The sequence below is a fragment of the Oreochromis niloticus genome, unplaced genomic scaffold (genome assembly GCF_001858045.2).
Source record: "Oreochromis niloticus isolate F11D_XX unplaced genomic scaffold, O_niloticus_UMD_NMBU tig00008832_pilon, whole genome shotgun sequence".
In the NCBI taxonomy this organism is placed as follows: domain Eukaryota; kingdom Metazoa; phylum Chordata; class Actinopteri; order Cichliformes; family Cichlidae; genus Oreochromis; species Oreochromis niloticus.
In genome coordinates, this window is record NW_020329459.1 from 1 (window position 1) to 12,574 (window position 12,574).

Here is a 12,574-nt window from a genome sequence, read left to right on the forward strand (position 1 = left end):
CTGAAGTGAAAGTTTTACCGTAGGAAAAAATGTTTCATTACTGGATGGAAAACGTGTTCAGAGACTTAGTAAAACAGACACACAATGCAGGCAAACAGAGAAGAATATGGAGCAAAGCACAAACAGAGACAGCAGCAGCGCCCCCTGCAGTTTTTTGTGTGAAGAAAAGCTTACAGCACCTGGTATTCCCAGGCGGTCTCCCATCCAAGTACTGACCAGGCCCGACCCTGCTTAGCTTCCGAGATCAGACGAGATCGGGCGTGTTCAGGGTGGTATGGCCGTAAGCCACAGCGAGGACGACAAACACCCCTCTTATTACTGCTTCAGGAGCATTTCGCAGACTTATATCTTGAGGATGTCTTCAGTTTGTTTTGTTACTTAAATAAATATGATGATTTTAACAGCCAGCTGCATACTATTCCGATCTAAGATCAGTGATGTGTTACTGTAAACAGCTTTCTATGCTGAAGCTAAAGCTGAAGTGAAAGTTTTACCGTAGGAAAAAATGTTTCATTACTGGATGGAAAACGTGTTCAGAGACTTAGTAAAACAGACACACAATGCAGGCAAACAGAGAAGAATATGGAGCAAAGCACAAACAGAGACAGCAGCAGCGCCCCCTGCAGTTTTTTGTGTGAAGAAAAGCTTACAGCACCTGGTATTCCCAGGCGGTCTCCCATCCAAGTACTGACCAGGCCCGACCCTGCTTAGCTTCCGAGATCAGACGAGATCGGGCGTGTTCAGGTGGTATGGCCGTAAGCCACAGCGAGGACGACAAACACCCCTCTTATTACTGCTTCAGGAGCATTTCGCAGACTTATATCTTGAGGATGTCTTCAGTTTGTTTTGTTACTTAAATAAATATGATGATTTTAACAGCCAGCTGCATACTATTCCGATCTAAGATCAGTGATGTGTTACTGTAAACAGCTTTCTATGCTGAAGCTAAAGCTGAAGTGAAAGTTTTACCGTAGGAAAAAATGTTTCATTACTGGATGGAAAACGTGTTCAGAGACTTAGTAAAACAGACACACAATGCAGGCAAACAGAGAAGAATATGGAGCAAAGCACAAACAGAGACAGCAGCAGCGCCCCTGCAGTTTTTTGTGAAGAAAAGCTTACAGCACCTGGTATTCCCAGGCGGTCTCCCATCCAAGTACTGACCAGGCCCGACCCTGCTTAGCTTCCGAGATCAGACGAGATCGGGCGTGTTCAGGGTGGTATGGCCGTAAGCCACAGCGAGGACGACAAACACCCCTCTTATTACTGCTTCAGGAGCATTTCGCAGACTTATATCTTGAGGATGTCTTCAGTTTGTTTTGTTACTTAAATAAATATGATGATTTTAACAGCCAGCTGCATACTATTCCGATCTAAGATCAGTGATGTGTTACTGTAAACAGCTTTCTATGCTGAAGCTAAAGCTGAAGTGAAAGTTTTACCGTAGGAAAAAATGTTTCATTACTGGATGGAAAACGTGTTCAGAGACTTAGTAAAACAGACACACAATGCAGGCAAACAGAGAAGAATATGGAGCAAAGCACAAACAGAGACAGCAGCAGCGCCCCCTGCAGTTTTTTGTGTGAAGAAAAGCTTACAGCACCTGGTATTCCCAGGCGGTCTCCCATCCAAGTACTGACCAGGCCCGACCCTGCTTAGCTTCCGAGATCAGACGAGATCGGGCGTGTTCAGGGTGGTATGGCCGTAAGCCACAGCGAGGACGACAAACACCCCTCTTATTACTGCTTCAGGAGCATTTCGCAGACTTATATCTTGAGGATGTCTTCAGTTTGTTTTGTTACTTAAATAAATATGATGATTTTAACAGCCAGCTGCATACTATTCCGATCTAAGATCAGTGATGTGTTACTGTAAACAGCTTTCTATGCTGAAGCTAAAGCTGAAGTGAAAGTTTTACCGTAGGAAAAAATGTTTCATTACTGGATGGAAAACGTGTTCAGAGACTTAGTAAAACAGACACACAATGCAGGCAAACAGAGAAGAATATGGAGCAAAGCACAAACAGAGACAGCAGCAGCGCCCCCTGCAGTTTTTTGTGTGAAGAAAAGCTTACAGCACCTGGTATTCCCAGGCGGTCTCCCATCCAAGTACTGACCAGGCCCGACCCTGCTTAGCTTCCGAGATCAGACGAGATCGGGCGTGTTCAGGGTGGTATGGCCGTAAGCCACAGCGAGGACGACAAACACCCTCTTATTACTGCTTCAGGAGCATTTCGCAGACTTATATCTTGAGGATGTCTTCAGTTTGTTTTGTTACTTAAATAAATATGATGATTTTAACAGCCAGCTGCATACTATTCCGATCTAAGATCAGTGATGTGTTACTGTAAACAGCTTTCTATGCTGAAGCTAAAGCTGAAGTGAAAGTTTTACCGTAGGAAAAAATGTTTCATTACTGGATGGAAAACGTGTTCAGAGACTTAGTAAAACAGACACACAATGCAGGCAAACAGAGAAGAATATGGAGCAAAGCACAAACAGAGACAGCAGCAGCGCCCCCTGCAGTTTTTTGTGTGAAGAAAAGCTTACAGCACCTGGTATTCCCAGGCGGTCTCCCATCCAAGTACTGACCAGGCCCGACCCTGCTTAGCTTCCGAGATCAGACGAGATCGGGCGTGTTCAGGGTGGTATGGCCGTAAGCCACAGCGAGGACGACAAACACCCCTCTTATTACTGCTTCAGGAGCATTTCGCAGACTTATATCTTGAGGATGTCTTCAGTTTGTTTTGTTACTTAAATAAATATGATGATTTTAACAGCCAGCTGCATACTATTCCGATCTAAGATCAGTGATGTGTTACTGTAAACAGCTTTCTATGCTGAAGCTAAAGCTGAAGTGAAAGTTTTACCGTAGGAAAAAATGTTTCATTACTGGATGGAAAACGTGTTCAGAGACTTAGTAAAACAGACACACAATGCAGGCAAACAGAGAAGAATATGGAGCAAAGCACAAACAGAGACAGCAGCAGCGCCCCCTGCAGTTTTTTGTGTGAAGAAAGCTTACAGCACCTGGTATTCCCAGGCGTCTTCCCATCCAAGTACTGACCAGGCCCGCCCTGCTTAGCTTCCGAGATCAGACGAGATCGGGCGTGTTCAGGTGTATGGCCGTAAGCCACGCGGGACGACAAACACCCCTTTTATTACTGCTTCAGGAGCATTTCGCAGACTTATATCTTGAGGATGTCTTCAGTTTGTTTTGTTACTTAATAAATTGATGATTTTAACAGCCAGCTGCATACTATTCCGATCTAAGATCAGTGATGTGTTACTGTAACAGCTTCTATGCTGAAGCTAAGCTGGTGAAGTTTTACCGTAGGAAAAATGTTTCATTACTGGATGGAAAAGTGTTCAGAGACTTAGTAAAACAGACACAATGCAGGCAAACAGAGAAGAATATGGAGCAAAGCACAACAGAGACAGCAGCAGCGCCCCCTGCAGTTTTTTGTGTGAAGAAAAGCTTACAGCACCTGGTATTCCCAGGCGGTCTCCCATCCAAGTACTGACCAGGCCCGACCCTGCTTAGCTTCCGAGATCAGACGAGATCGGGCGTGTTCAGGGTGGTATGGCCGTAAGCCACAGCGAGGACGACAAACACCCTCTTATTACTGCTTCAGGAGCATTTCGCAGACTTATATCTTGAGGATGTCTTCAGTTTGTTTTGTTACTTAAATAATATGATGATTTTAACAGCCAGCTGCATACTATTCCGATCTAAGATCAGTGATGTGTTACTGTAAACAGCTTTCTATGCTGAAGCTAAAGCTGAAGTGAAGTTTTACCGTAGGAAAAAATGTTTCATTACTGGATGGAAAACGTGTTCAGAGACTTAGTAAACAGACACACAATGCAGGCAACAGAGAAGAATATGGAGCAAAGCACAAACAGAGACAGCAGCAGCGCCCCCTGCAGTTTTTGTGTGAAGAAAAGCTTACAGCACCTGGTATTCCCAGGCGGTCTCCCATCCAAGTACTGACCAGGCCCGACCCTGCTTAGCTTCCGAGATCAGACGAGATCGGGCGTGTTCAGGGTGGTATGGCCGTAAGCCACAGCGAGGACGACAAACACCCCTCTTATTACTGCTTCAGGAGCATTTCGCAGACTTATATCTTGAGGATGTCTTCAGTTTGTTTTGTTACTTAAATAAATATGATGATTTTAACAGCCAGCTGCATACTATTCCGATCTAACTCAGTGATGTGTTACTGTAACAGCTTTCTATGCTGAAGCTAAAGCTGAAGTGAAAGTTTTACCGTAGGAAAAAATGTTTCATTACTGGATGGAAACGTGTTCAGAGACTTAGTAAAACAGACACACAATGCAGGCAAACAGAGAAGAATATGGAGCAAAGCACAAACAGAGACAGCAGCAGCGCCCCCTGCAGTTTTTTGTGTGAAGAAAGCTTACAGCACCTGGTATTCCCAGGCGGTCTCCCATCCAAGTACTGACCAGGCCCGACCCTGCTTAGCTTCCGAGATCAGACGAGATCGGGCGTGTTCAGGGTGGTATGGCCGTAAGCCACAGCGAGGACGACAAACACCCAGCATTTCGCAGACTTATATCTTGAGGATGTCTTCAGTTTGTTTTGTTACTTAAATAAATATGATGATTTTAACAGCCAGCTGCATACTATTCCGATCTAAGATCAGTGATGTGTTACTGTAAACAGCTTTCTATGCTGAAGCTAAAGCTGAAGTGAAAGTTTTACCGTAGGAAAAATGTTTCATTACTGGATGGAAAACGTGTTCAGAGACTTAGTAAACAGACACACAATGCAGGCAAACAGAGAAGATATGGAGCAAAGCACAAACAGAGACAGCAGCAGCGCCCCTGCAGTTTTTGTGTGAAGAAAAGCTTACAGCACCTGGTATTCCAGGCGGTCTCCCATCCAAGTACTGACCAGGCCCGACCCTGCTTAGCTTCCGAGATCAGACGAGATCGGGCGTGTTCAGGGTGGTATGGCCGTAAGCCACAGCGAGGACGACAAACACCCCTCTTATTACTGCTTCAGGAGCATTTCGCAGACTTATATCTTGAGGATGTCTTCAGTTTGTTTTGTTACTTAAATAAATATGATGATTTTAACAGCCAGCTGCATACTATTCCGATCTAAGATCAGTGATGTGTTACTGTAAACAGCTTTCTATGCTGAAGCTAAAGCTGAAGTGAAAGTTTTACCGTAGGAAAAATGTTTCATTACTGGATGGAAAACGTGTTCAGAGACTTAGTAAAACAGACACACAATGCAGGCAAACAGAGAAGAATATGGAGCAAAGCACAAACAGAGACAGCAGCAGCGCCCCCTGCAGTTTTTTGTGTGAAGAAAAGCTTACAGCACCTGGTATTCCCAGGCGGTCTCCCATCCAAGTACTGACCAGGCCCGACCCTGCTTAGCTTCCGAGATCAGACGAGATCGGGCGTGTTCAGGGTGGTATGGCCGTAAGCCACAGCGAGGACGACAAACACCCCTCTTATTACTGCTTCAGGAGCATTTCGCAGACTTATATCTTGAGGATGTCTTCAGTTTGTTTTGTTACTTAAATAAATATGATGATTTTAACAGCCAGCTGCATACTATTCCGATCTAAGATCAGTGATGTGTTACTGTAAACAGCTTTCTATGCTGAAGCTAAAGCTGAAGTGAAAGTTTTACCGTAGGAAAAAATGTTTCATTACTGGATGGAAAACGTGTTCAGAGACTTAGTAAACAGACACACAATGCAGGCAAACAGAGAAGAATATGGAGCAAAGCACAAACAGAGACAGCAGCAGCGCCCCCTGCAGTTTTTTGTGTGAAGAAAAGCTTACAGCACCTGGTATTCCCAGGCGGTCTCCCATCCAAGTACTGACCAGGCCGACCCTGCTTAGCTTCCGAGATCAGACGAGATCGGGCGTGTTCAGGGTGGTATGGCCGTAAGCCACAGCGAGGACGACAAACACCCCTCTTATTACTGCTTCAGGAGCATTTCGCAGACTTATATCTTGAGGATGTCTTCAGTTTGTTTTGTTACTTAAATAAATATGATGATTTTAACAGCCAGCTGCATACTATTCCGATCTAAGATCAGTGATGTGTTACTGTAAACAGCTTTCTATGCTGAAGCTAAAGCTGAAGTGAAAGTTTTACCGTAGGAAAAAATGTTTCATTACTGGATGGAAAACGTGTTCAGAGACTTAGTAAAACAGACACACAATGCAGGCAAACAGAGAAGAATATGGAGCAAAGCACAAACAGAGACAGCAGCAGCGCCCCCTGCAGTTTTTTGTGTGAAGAAAAGCTTACAGCACCTGGTATTCCCAGGCGGTCTCCCATCCAAGTACTGACCAGGCCCGACCCTGCTTAGCTTCCGAGATCAGACGAGATCGGGCGTGTTCAGGGTGGTATGGCCGTAAGCCACAGCGAGGACGACAAACACCCCTCTTATTACTGCTTCAGGAGCATTTCGCAGACTTATATCTTGAGGATGTCTTCAGTTTGTTTTGTTACTTAAATAAATATGATGATTTTAACAGCCAGCTGCATACTATTCCGATCTAAGATCAGTGATGTGTTACTGTAAACAGCTTTCTATGCTGAAGCTAAAGCTGAAGTGAAAGTTTTACCGTAGGAAAAAATGTTTCATTACTGGATGGAAAACGTGTTCAGAGACTTAGTAAAACAGACACACAATGCAGGCAAACAGAGAAGAATATGGAGCAAAGCACAAACAGAGACAGCAGCAGCGCCCCCTGCAGTTTTTTGTGTGAAGAAAAGCTTACAGCACCTGGTATTCCCAGGCGGTCTCCCATCCAAGTACTGACCAGGCCCGACCCTGCTTAGCTTCCGAGATCAGACGAGATCGGGCGTGTTCAGGGTGGTATGGCCGTAAGCCACAGCGAGGACGACAAACACCCCTCTTATTACTGCTTCAGGAGCATTTCGCAGACTTATATCTTGAGGATGTCTTCAGTTTGTTTTGTTACTTAAATAAATATGATGATTTTAACAGCCAGCTGCATACTATTCCGATCTAAGATCAGTGATGTGTTACTGTAAACAGCTTTCTATGCTGAAGCTAAAGCTGAAGTGAAAGTTTTACCGTAGGAAAAAATGTTTCATTACTGGATGGAAAACGTGTTCAGAGACTTAGTAAAAAGACACACAATGCAGGCAAACAGAGAAGAATATGGAGCAAAGCACAAACAGAGACAGCAGCAGCGCCCCCTGCAGTTTTTTGTGTGAAGAAAAGCTTACAGCACCTGGTATTCCCAGGCGGTCTCCCATCCAAGTACTGACCAGGCCCGACCCTGCTTAGCTTCCGAGATCAGACGAGATCGGGCGTGTTCAGGGTGGTATGGCCGTAAGCCACAGCGAGGACGACAAACACCCCTCTTATTACTGCTTCAGGAGCATTTCGCAGACTTATATCTTGAGGATGTCTTCAGTTTGTTTTGTTACTTAAATAAATATGATGATTTTAACAGCCAGCTGCATACTATTCCGATCTAAGATCAGTGATGTGTTACTGTAAACAGCTTTCTATGCTGAAGCTAAAGCTGAAGTGAAAGTTTTACCGTAGGAAAAATGTTTCATTACTGGATGGAAAACGTGTTCAGAGACTTAGTAAAACAGACACACAATGCAGGCAAACAGAGAAGAATATGGAGCAAAGCACAAACAGAGACAGCAGCAGCGCCCCCTGCAGTTTTTTGTGTGAAGAAAAGCTTACAGCACCTGGTATTCCCAGGCGGTCTCCCATCCAAGTACTGACCAGGCCCGACCCTGCTTAGCTTCCGAGATCAGACGAGATCGGGCGTGTTCAGGGTGGTATGGCCGTAAGCCACAGCGAGGACGACAAACACCCCTCTTATTACTGCTTCAGGAGCATTTCGCAGACTTATATCTTGAGGATGTCTTCAGTTTGTTTTGTTACTTAAATAAATATGATGATTTTAACAGCCAGCTGCATACTATTCCGATCTAAGATCAGTGATGTGTTACTGTAAACAGCTTTCTATGCTGAAGCTAAAGCTGAAGTGAAAGTTTTACCGTAGGAAAAAATGTTTCATTACTGGATGGAAAACGTGTTCAGAGACTTAGTAAAACAGACACACAATGCAGGCAAACAGAGAAGAATATGGAGCAAAGCACAAACAGAGACAGCAGCAGCGCCCCCTGCAGTTTTTTGTGTGAAGAAAAGCTTACAGCACCTGGTATTCCCAGGCGGTCTCCCATCCAAGTACTGACCAGGCCCGACCCTGCTTAGCTTCCGAGATCAGACGAGATCGGGCGTGTTCAGGGTGGTATGGCCGTAAGCCACAGCGAGGACGACAAACACCCCTCTTATTACTGCTTCAGGAGCATTTCGCAGACTTATATCTTGAGGATGTCTTCAGTTTGTTTTGTTACTTAAATAAATATGATGATTTTAACAGCCAGCTGCATACTATTCCGATCTAAGATCAGTGATGTGTTACTGTAAACAGCTTTCTATGCTGAAGCTAAAGCTGAAGTGAAAGTTTTACCGTAGGAAAAATGTTTCATTACTGGATGGAAAACGTGTTCAGAGACTTAGTAAAACAGACACACAATGCAGGCAAACAGAGAAGAATATGGAGCAAAGCACAAACAGAGACAGCAGCAGCGCCCCTGCAGTTTTTTGTGTGAAGAAAAGCTTACAGCACCTGGTATTCCCAGGCGGTCTCCCATCCAAGTACTGACCAGGCCCGACCCTGCTTAGCTTCCGAGATCAGACGAGATCGGGCGTGTTCAGGGTGGTATGGCCGTAAGCCACAGCGAGGACGACAAACACCCCTCTTATTACTGCTTCAGGAGCATTTCGCAGACTTATATCTTGAGGATGTCTTCAGTTTGTTTTGTTACTTAAATAAATATGATGATTTTAACAGCCAGCTGCATACTATTCCGATCTAAGATCAGTGATGTGTTACTGTAAACAGCTTTCTATGCTGAAGCTAAAGCTGAAGTGAAAGTTTTACCGTAGGAAAAATGTTTCATTACTGGATGGAAAACGTGTTCAGAGACTTAGTAAAACAGACACACAATGCAGGCAAACAGAGAAGAATATGGAGCAAAGCACAAACAGAGACAGCAGCAGCGCCCCTGCAGTTTTTTGTGTGAAGAAAGCTTACAGCACCTGGTATTCCCAGGCGGTCTCCCATCCAAGTACTGACCAGGCCCGACCCTGCTTAGCTTCCGAGATCAGACGAGATCGGGCGTGTTCAGGGTGGTATGGCCGTAAGCCACAGCGAGGACGACAAACACCCCTCTTATTACTGCTTCAGGAGCATTTCGCAGACTTATATCTTGAGGATGTCTTCAGTTTGTTTTGTTACTTAAATAAATATGATGATTTTAACAGCCAGCTGCATACTATTCCGATCTAAGATCAGTGATGTGTTACTGTAAACAGCTTTCTATGCTGAAGCTAAAGCTGAAGTGAAAGTTTTACCGTAGGAAAAAATGTTTCATTACTGGATGGAAAACGTGTTCAGAGACTTAGTAAAACAGACACACAATGCAGGCAAACAGAGAAGAATATGGAGCAAAGCACAAACAGAGACAGCAGCAGCGCCCCCTGCAGTTTTTTGTGTGAAGAAAAGCTTACAGCACCTGGTATTCCCAGGCGGTCTCCCATCCAAGTACTGACCAGGCCCGACCCTGCTTAGCTTCCGAGATCAGACGAGATCGGGCGTGTTCAGGGTGGTATGGCCGTAAGCCACAGCGAGGACGACAAACACCCCTCTTATTACTGCTTCAGGAGCATTTCGCAGACTTATATCTTGAGGATGTCTTCAGTTTGTTTTGTTACTTAAATAAATATGATGATTTTAACAGCCAGCTGCATACTATTCCGATCTAAGATCAGTGATGTGTTACTGTAAACAGCTTTCTATGCTGAAGCTAAAGCTGAAGTGAAAGTTTTACCGTAGGAAAAAATGTTTCATTACTGGATGGAAAACGTGTTCAGAGACTTAGTAAAACAGACACACAATGCAGGCAAACAGAGAAGAATATGGAGCAAAGCACAAACAGAGACAGCAGCAGCGCCCCTGCAGTTTTTTGTGTGAAGAAAGCTTACAGCACCTGGTATTCCCAGGCGGTCTCCCATCCAAGTACTGACCAGGCCCGACCCTGCTTAGCTTCCGAGATCAGACGAGATCGGGCGTGTTCAGGGTGGTATGGCCGTAAGCCACAGCGAGGACGACAAACACCCCTCTTATTACTGCTTCAGGAGCATTTCGCAGACTTATATCTTGAGGATGTCTTCAGTTTGTTTTGTTACTTAAATAAATATGATGATTTTAACAGCCAGCTGCATACTATTCCGATCTAAGATCAGTGATGTGTTACTGTAAACAGCTTTCTATGCTGAAGCTAAAGCTGAAGTGAAAGTTTTACCGTAGGAAAAATGTTTCATTACTGGATGGAAAACGTGTTCAGAGACTTAGTAAAACAGACACACAATGCAGGCAAACAGAGAAGAATATGGAGCAAAGCACAAACAGAGACAGCAGCAGCGCCCCCTGCAGTTTTTTGTGTGAAGAAAAGCTTACAGCACCTGGTATTCCCAGGCGGTCTCCCATCCAAGTACTGACCAGGCCCGACCCTGCTTAGCTTCCGAGATCAGACGAGATCGGGCGTGTTCAGGGTGGTATGGCCGTAAGCCACAGCGAGGACGACAAACACCCCTCTTATTACTGCTTCAGGAGCATTTCGCAGACTTATATCTTGAGGATGTCTTCAGTTTGTTTTGTTACTTAAATAAATATGATGATTTTAACAGCCAGCTGCATACTATTCCGATCTAAGATCAGTGATGTGTTACTGTAAACAGCTTTCTATGCTGAAGCTAAAGCTGAAGTGAAAGTTTTACCGTAGGAAAAAATGTTTCATTACTGGATGGAAAACGTGTTCAGAGACTTAGTAAAACAGACACACAATGCAGGCAAACAGAGAAGAATATGGAGCAAAGCACAAACAGAGACAGCAGCAGCGCCCCTGCAGTTTTTGTGTGAAGAAAAGCTTACAGCACCTGGTATTCCCAGGCGGTCTCCCATCCAAGTACTGACCAGCCCGACCCTGCTTAGCTTCCGAGATCAGACGAGATCGGCGTGTTCAGGGTGGTATGGCGTAAGCCACAGCCGAGGACGAAAACCCCTCTTATTACTGCTTCAGGGCATTTCGCAGACTATATCTTGAGGATGTCTTCAGTTTGTTTTGTTATTAATAAATATGATGATTTTAACAGCCAGTGCATACTATTCGATCTAAGATCAGTGATGTGTTACTGTAAACAGCTTTCTATGCTGAAGCTAAAGCTGAAGTGAAAGTTTTACCGTAGGAAAAAATGTTTCATTACTGGATGGAAAACGTGTTCAGAGACTTAGTAAAACAGACACACAATGCAGGCAAACAGAGAAGAATATGGAGCAAAGCACAAACAGAGACAGCAGCAGCGCCCCTGCATTTTTGTGTGAAGAAAAGCTTACAGCACCTGGTATTCCCAGGCGGTCTCCCATCCAAGTACTGACCAGGCCCGACCCTGCTTAGCTTCCGAGATCAGACGAGATCGGCGTCGTGGTATGGCCGTAAGCCACAGCGAGGACGACAAACACCCTCTTATTACTGCTTCAGGAGCATTTCGCAGACTTATATCTTGAGGATGTCTTCAGTTTGTTTTGTTACTTAAATAAATATTTTTAACAGCCAGCTGCATACTATTCCGATCTAAGATCAGTGATGTGTTACTGTAAACAGCTTTCTATGCTGAAGCTAAAGCTGAAGTGAAAGTTTTACCGTAGGAAAAATGTTTCATTACTGGATGGAAAACGTGTTCAGAGACTTAGTAAACAGACACACAATGCAGGCAAACAGAGAAGAATATGGAGCAAAGCACAAACAGAGACAGCAGCAGCGCCCCCTGCAGTTTTTTGTGTGAAAAAGCTTACAGCACCTGGTATTCCCAGGCGGTCTCCCATCCAAGTACTGACCAGGCCCGACCCTGCTTAGCTTCCGAGATCAGACGAGATCGGGCGTGTTCAGGTGGTATGGCCGTAAGCCACAGCGAGGACGACAAACACCCTCTTATTACTGCTTCAGGAGCATTTCGCAGACTTATATCTTGAGGATGTCTTCAGTTTGTTTTGTTACTTAAATAAATATGATGATTTTAACAGCCAGCTGCATACTATTCCGATCTAAGATCAGTGATGTGTTACTGTAAACAGCTTTCTATGCTGAAGCTAAAGCTGAAGTGAAAGTTTTACCGTAGGAAAAAATGTTTCATTACTGGATGGAAAACGTGTTCAGAGACTTAGTAAAACAGACACACAATGCAGGCAAACAGAGAAGAATATGGAGCAAAGCACAAACAGAGACAGCAGCAGCGCCCCCTGCAGTTTTTTGTGTGAAGAAAAGCTTACAGCACCTGGTATTCCAGGCGGTCTCCCATCCAAGTACTGACCAGGCCCGACCCTGCTTAGCTTCCGAGATCAGACGAGATCGGGCGTGTTCAGGGTGGTATGGCCGTAAGCCACAGCGAGGACGACAAACA

At 44.7% G+C, this 12,574-nt stretch overlaps 24 non-coding genes and 3 pseudogenes across 24 annotated transcripts; all 27 read right to left on the reverse strand.

The window, feature by feature from the left end:
• Positions 1-167: 167 nt before the first annotated feature.
• LOC112845944 (5S ribosomal RNA) lies at positions 168-286 on the reverse strand. The gene has a single exon (XR_003218800.1). It is a non-coding gene; the product is annotated as a 5S ribosomal RNA (ribosomal RNA).
• Positions 287-643: 357 nt separating this feature from the next.
• LOC112845964 (5S ribosomal RNA) lies at positions 644-761 on the reverse strand. The gene has a single exon (XR_003218819.1). It is a non-coding gene; the product is annotated as a 5S ribosomal RNA (ribosomal RNA).
• Positions 762-1,115: 354 nt separating this feature from the next.
• Positions 1,116-1,234, reverse strand: LOC112845955 (5S ribosomal RNA). Its single transcript, XR_003218811.1, has one exon. It is a non-coding gene; the product is annotated as a 5S ribosomal RNA (ribosomal RNA).
• A 357-nt stretch (positions 1,235-1,591) lies between these two features.
• Positions 1,592-1,710, reverse strand: LOC112845967 (5S ribosomal RNA). Its single transcript, XR_003218821.1, has one exon. It is a non-coding gene; the product is annotated as a 5S ribosomal RNA (ribosomal RNA).
• A 357-nt stretch (positions 1,711-2,067) lies between these two features.
• LOC112845970 (5S ribosomal RNA) lies at positions 2,068-2,186 on the reverse strand. The gene has a single exon (XR_003218822.1). It is a non-coding gene; the product is annotated as a 5S ribosomal RNA (ribosomal RNA).
• A 356-nt stretch (positions 2,187-2,542) lies between these two features.
• Positions 2,543-2,661, reverse strand: LOC112845971 (5S ribosomal RNA). Its single transcript, XR_003218823.1, has one exon. It is a non-coding gene; the product is annotated as a 5S ribosomal RNA (ribosomal RNA).
• Positions 2,662-3,017: 356 nt separating this feature from the next.
• Positions 3,018-3,133, reverse strand: LOC112845968 (uncharacterized; annotated as a pseudogene).
• Positions 3,134-3,475: 342 nt separating this feature from the next.
• LOC112845945 (5S ribosomal RNA) lies at positions 3,476-3,594 on the reverse strand. Its single transcript, XR_003218801.1, has one exon. It is a non-coding gene; the product is annotated as a 5S ribosomal RNA (ribosomal RNA).
• Positions 3,595-3,945: 351 nt separating this feature from the next.
• Positions 3,946-4,064, reverse strand: LOC112845946 (5S ribosomal RNA). Its single transcript, XR_003218802.1, has one exon. It is a non-coding gene; the product is annotated as a 5S ribosomal RNA (ribosomal RNA).
• Positions 4,065-4,417: 353 nt separating this feature from the next.
• Positions 4,418-4,536, reverse strand: LOC112845947 (5S ribosomal RNA). The gene has a single exon (XR_003218803.1). It is a non-coding gene; the product is annotated as a 5S ribosomal RNA (ribosomal RNA).
• A 333-nt stretch (positions 4,537-4,869) lies between these two features.
• LOC112845961 (5S ribosomal RNA) lies at positions 4,870-4,987 on the reverse strand. The gene has a single exon (XR_003218816.1). It is a non-coding gene; the product is annotated as a 5S ribosomal RNA (ribosomal RNA).
• A 356-nt stretch (positions 4,988-5,343) lies between these two features.
• On the reverse strand, positions 5,344-5,462 carry LOC112845948 (5S ribosomal RNA). Its single transcript, XR_003218804.1, has one exon. It is a non-coding gene; the product is annotated as a 5S ribosomal RNA (ribosomal RNA).
• A 356-nt stretch (positions 5,463-5,818) lies between these two features.
• LOC112845963 (5S ribosomal RNA) lies at positions 5,819-5,936 on the reverse strand. Its single transcript, XR_003218818.1, has one exon. It is a non-coding gene; the product is annotated as a 5S ribosomal RNA (ribosomal RNA).
• Positions 5,937-6,293: 357 nt separating this feature from the next.
• On the reverse strand, positions 6,294-6,412 carry LOC112845949 (5S ribosomal RNA). The gene has a single exon (XR_003218805.1). It is a non-coding gene; the product is annotated as a 5S ribosomal RNA (ribosomal RNA).
• Positions 6,413-6,769: 357 nt separating this feature from the next.
• On the reverse strand, positions 6,770-6,888 carry LOC112845950 (5S ribosomal RNA). Its single transcript, XR_003218806.1, has one exon. It is a non-coding gene; the product is annotated as a 5S ribosomal RNA (ribosomal RNA).
• A 356-nt stretch (positions 6,889-7,244) lies between these two features.
• On the reverse strand, positions 7,245-7,363 carry LOC112845951 (5S ribosomal RNA). The gene has a single exon (XR_003218807.1). It is a non-coding gene; the product is annotated as a 5S ribosomal RNA (ribosomal RNA).
• Positions 7,364-7,719: 356 nt separating this feature from the next.
• On the reverse strand, positions 7,720-7,838 carry LOC112845952 (5S ribosomal RNA). The gene has a single exon (XR_003218808.1). It is a non-coding gene; the product is annotated as a 5S ribosomal RNA (ribosomal RNA).
• A 357-nt stretch (positions 7,839-8,195) lies between these two features.
• Positions 8,196-8,314, reverse strand: LOC112845953 (5S ribosomal RNA). Its single transcript, XR_003218809.1, has one exon. It is a non-coding gene; the product is annotated as a 5S ribosomal RNA (ribosomal RNA).
• Positions 8,315-8,669: 355 nt separating this feature from the next.
• Positions 8,670-8,788, reverse strand: LOC112845954 (5S ribosomal RNA). The gene has a single exon (XR_003218810.1). It is a non-coding gene; the product is annotated as a 5S ribosomal RNA (ribosomal RNA).
• A 354-nt stretch (positions 8,789-9,142) lies between these two features.
• Positions 9,143-9,261, reverse strand: LOC112845956 (5S ribosomal RNA). Its single transcript, XR_003218812.1, has one exon. It is a non-coding gene; the product is annotated as a 5S ribosomal RNA (ribosomal RNA).
• Positions 9,262-9,618: 357 nt separating this feature from the next.
• On the reverse strand, positions 9,619-9,737 carry LOC112845957 (5S ribosomal RNA). Its single transcript, XR_003218813.1, has one exon. It is a non-coding gene; the product is annotated as a 5S ribosomal RNA (ribosomal RNA).
• Positions 9,738-10,092: 355 nt separating this feature from the next.
• On the reverse strand, positions 10,093-10,211 carry LOC112845958 (5S ribosomal RNA). Its single transcript, XR_003218814.1, has one exon. It is a non-coding gene; the product is annotated as a 5S ribosomal RNA (ribosomal RNA).
• Positions 10,212-10,567: 356 nt separating this feature from the next.
• Positions 10,568-10,686, reverse strand: LOC112845959 (5S ribosomal RNA). The gene has a single exon (XR_003218815.1). It is a non-coding gene; the product is annotated as a 5S ribosomal RNA (ribosomal RNA).
• Positions 10,687-11,041: 355 nt separating this feature from the next.
• On the reverse strand, positions 11,042-11,157 carry LOC112845966 (uncharacterized; annotated as a pseudogene).
• Positions 11,158-11,503: 346 nt separating this feature from the next.
• Positions 11,504-11,615, reverse strand: LOC112845969 (uncharacterized; annotated as a pseudogene).
• A 347-nt stretch (positions 11,616-11,962) lies between these two features.
• LOC112845965 (5S ribosomal RNA) lies at positions 11,963-12,080 on the reverse strand. Its single transcript, XR_003218820.1, has one exon. It is a non-coding gene; the product is annotated as a 5S ribosomal RNA (ribosomal RNA).
• A 356-nt stretch (positions 12,081-12,436) lies between these two features.
• LOC112845962 (5S ribosomal RNA) lies at positions 12,437-12,554 on the reverse strand. The gene has a single exon (XR_003218817.1). It is a non-coding gene; the product is annotated as a 5S ribosomal RNA (ribosomal RNA).
• Positions 12,555-12,574: the final 20 nt, after the last annotated feature.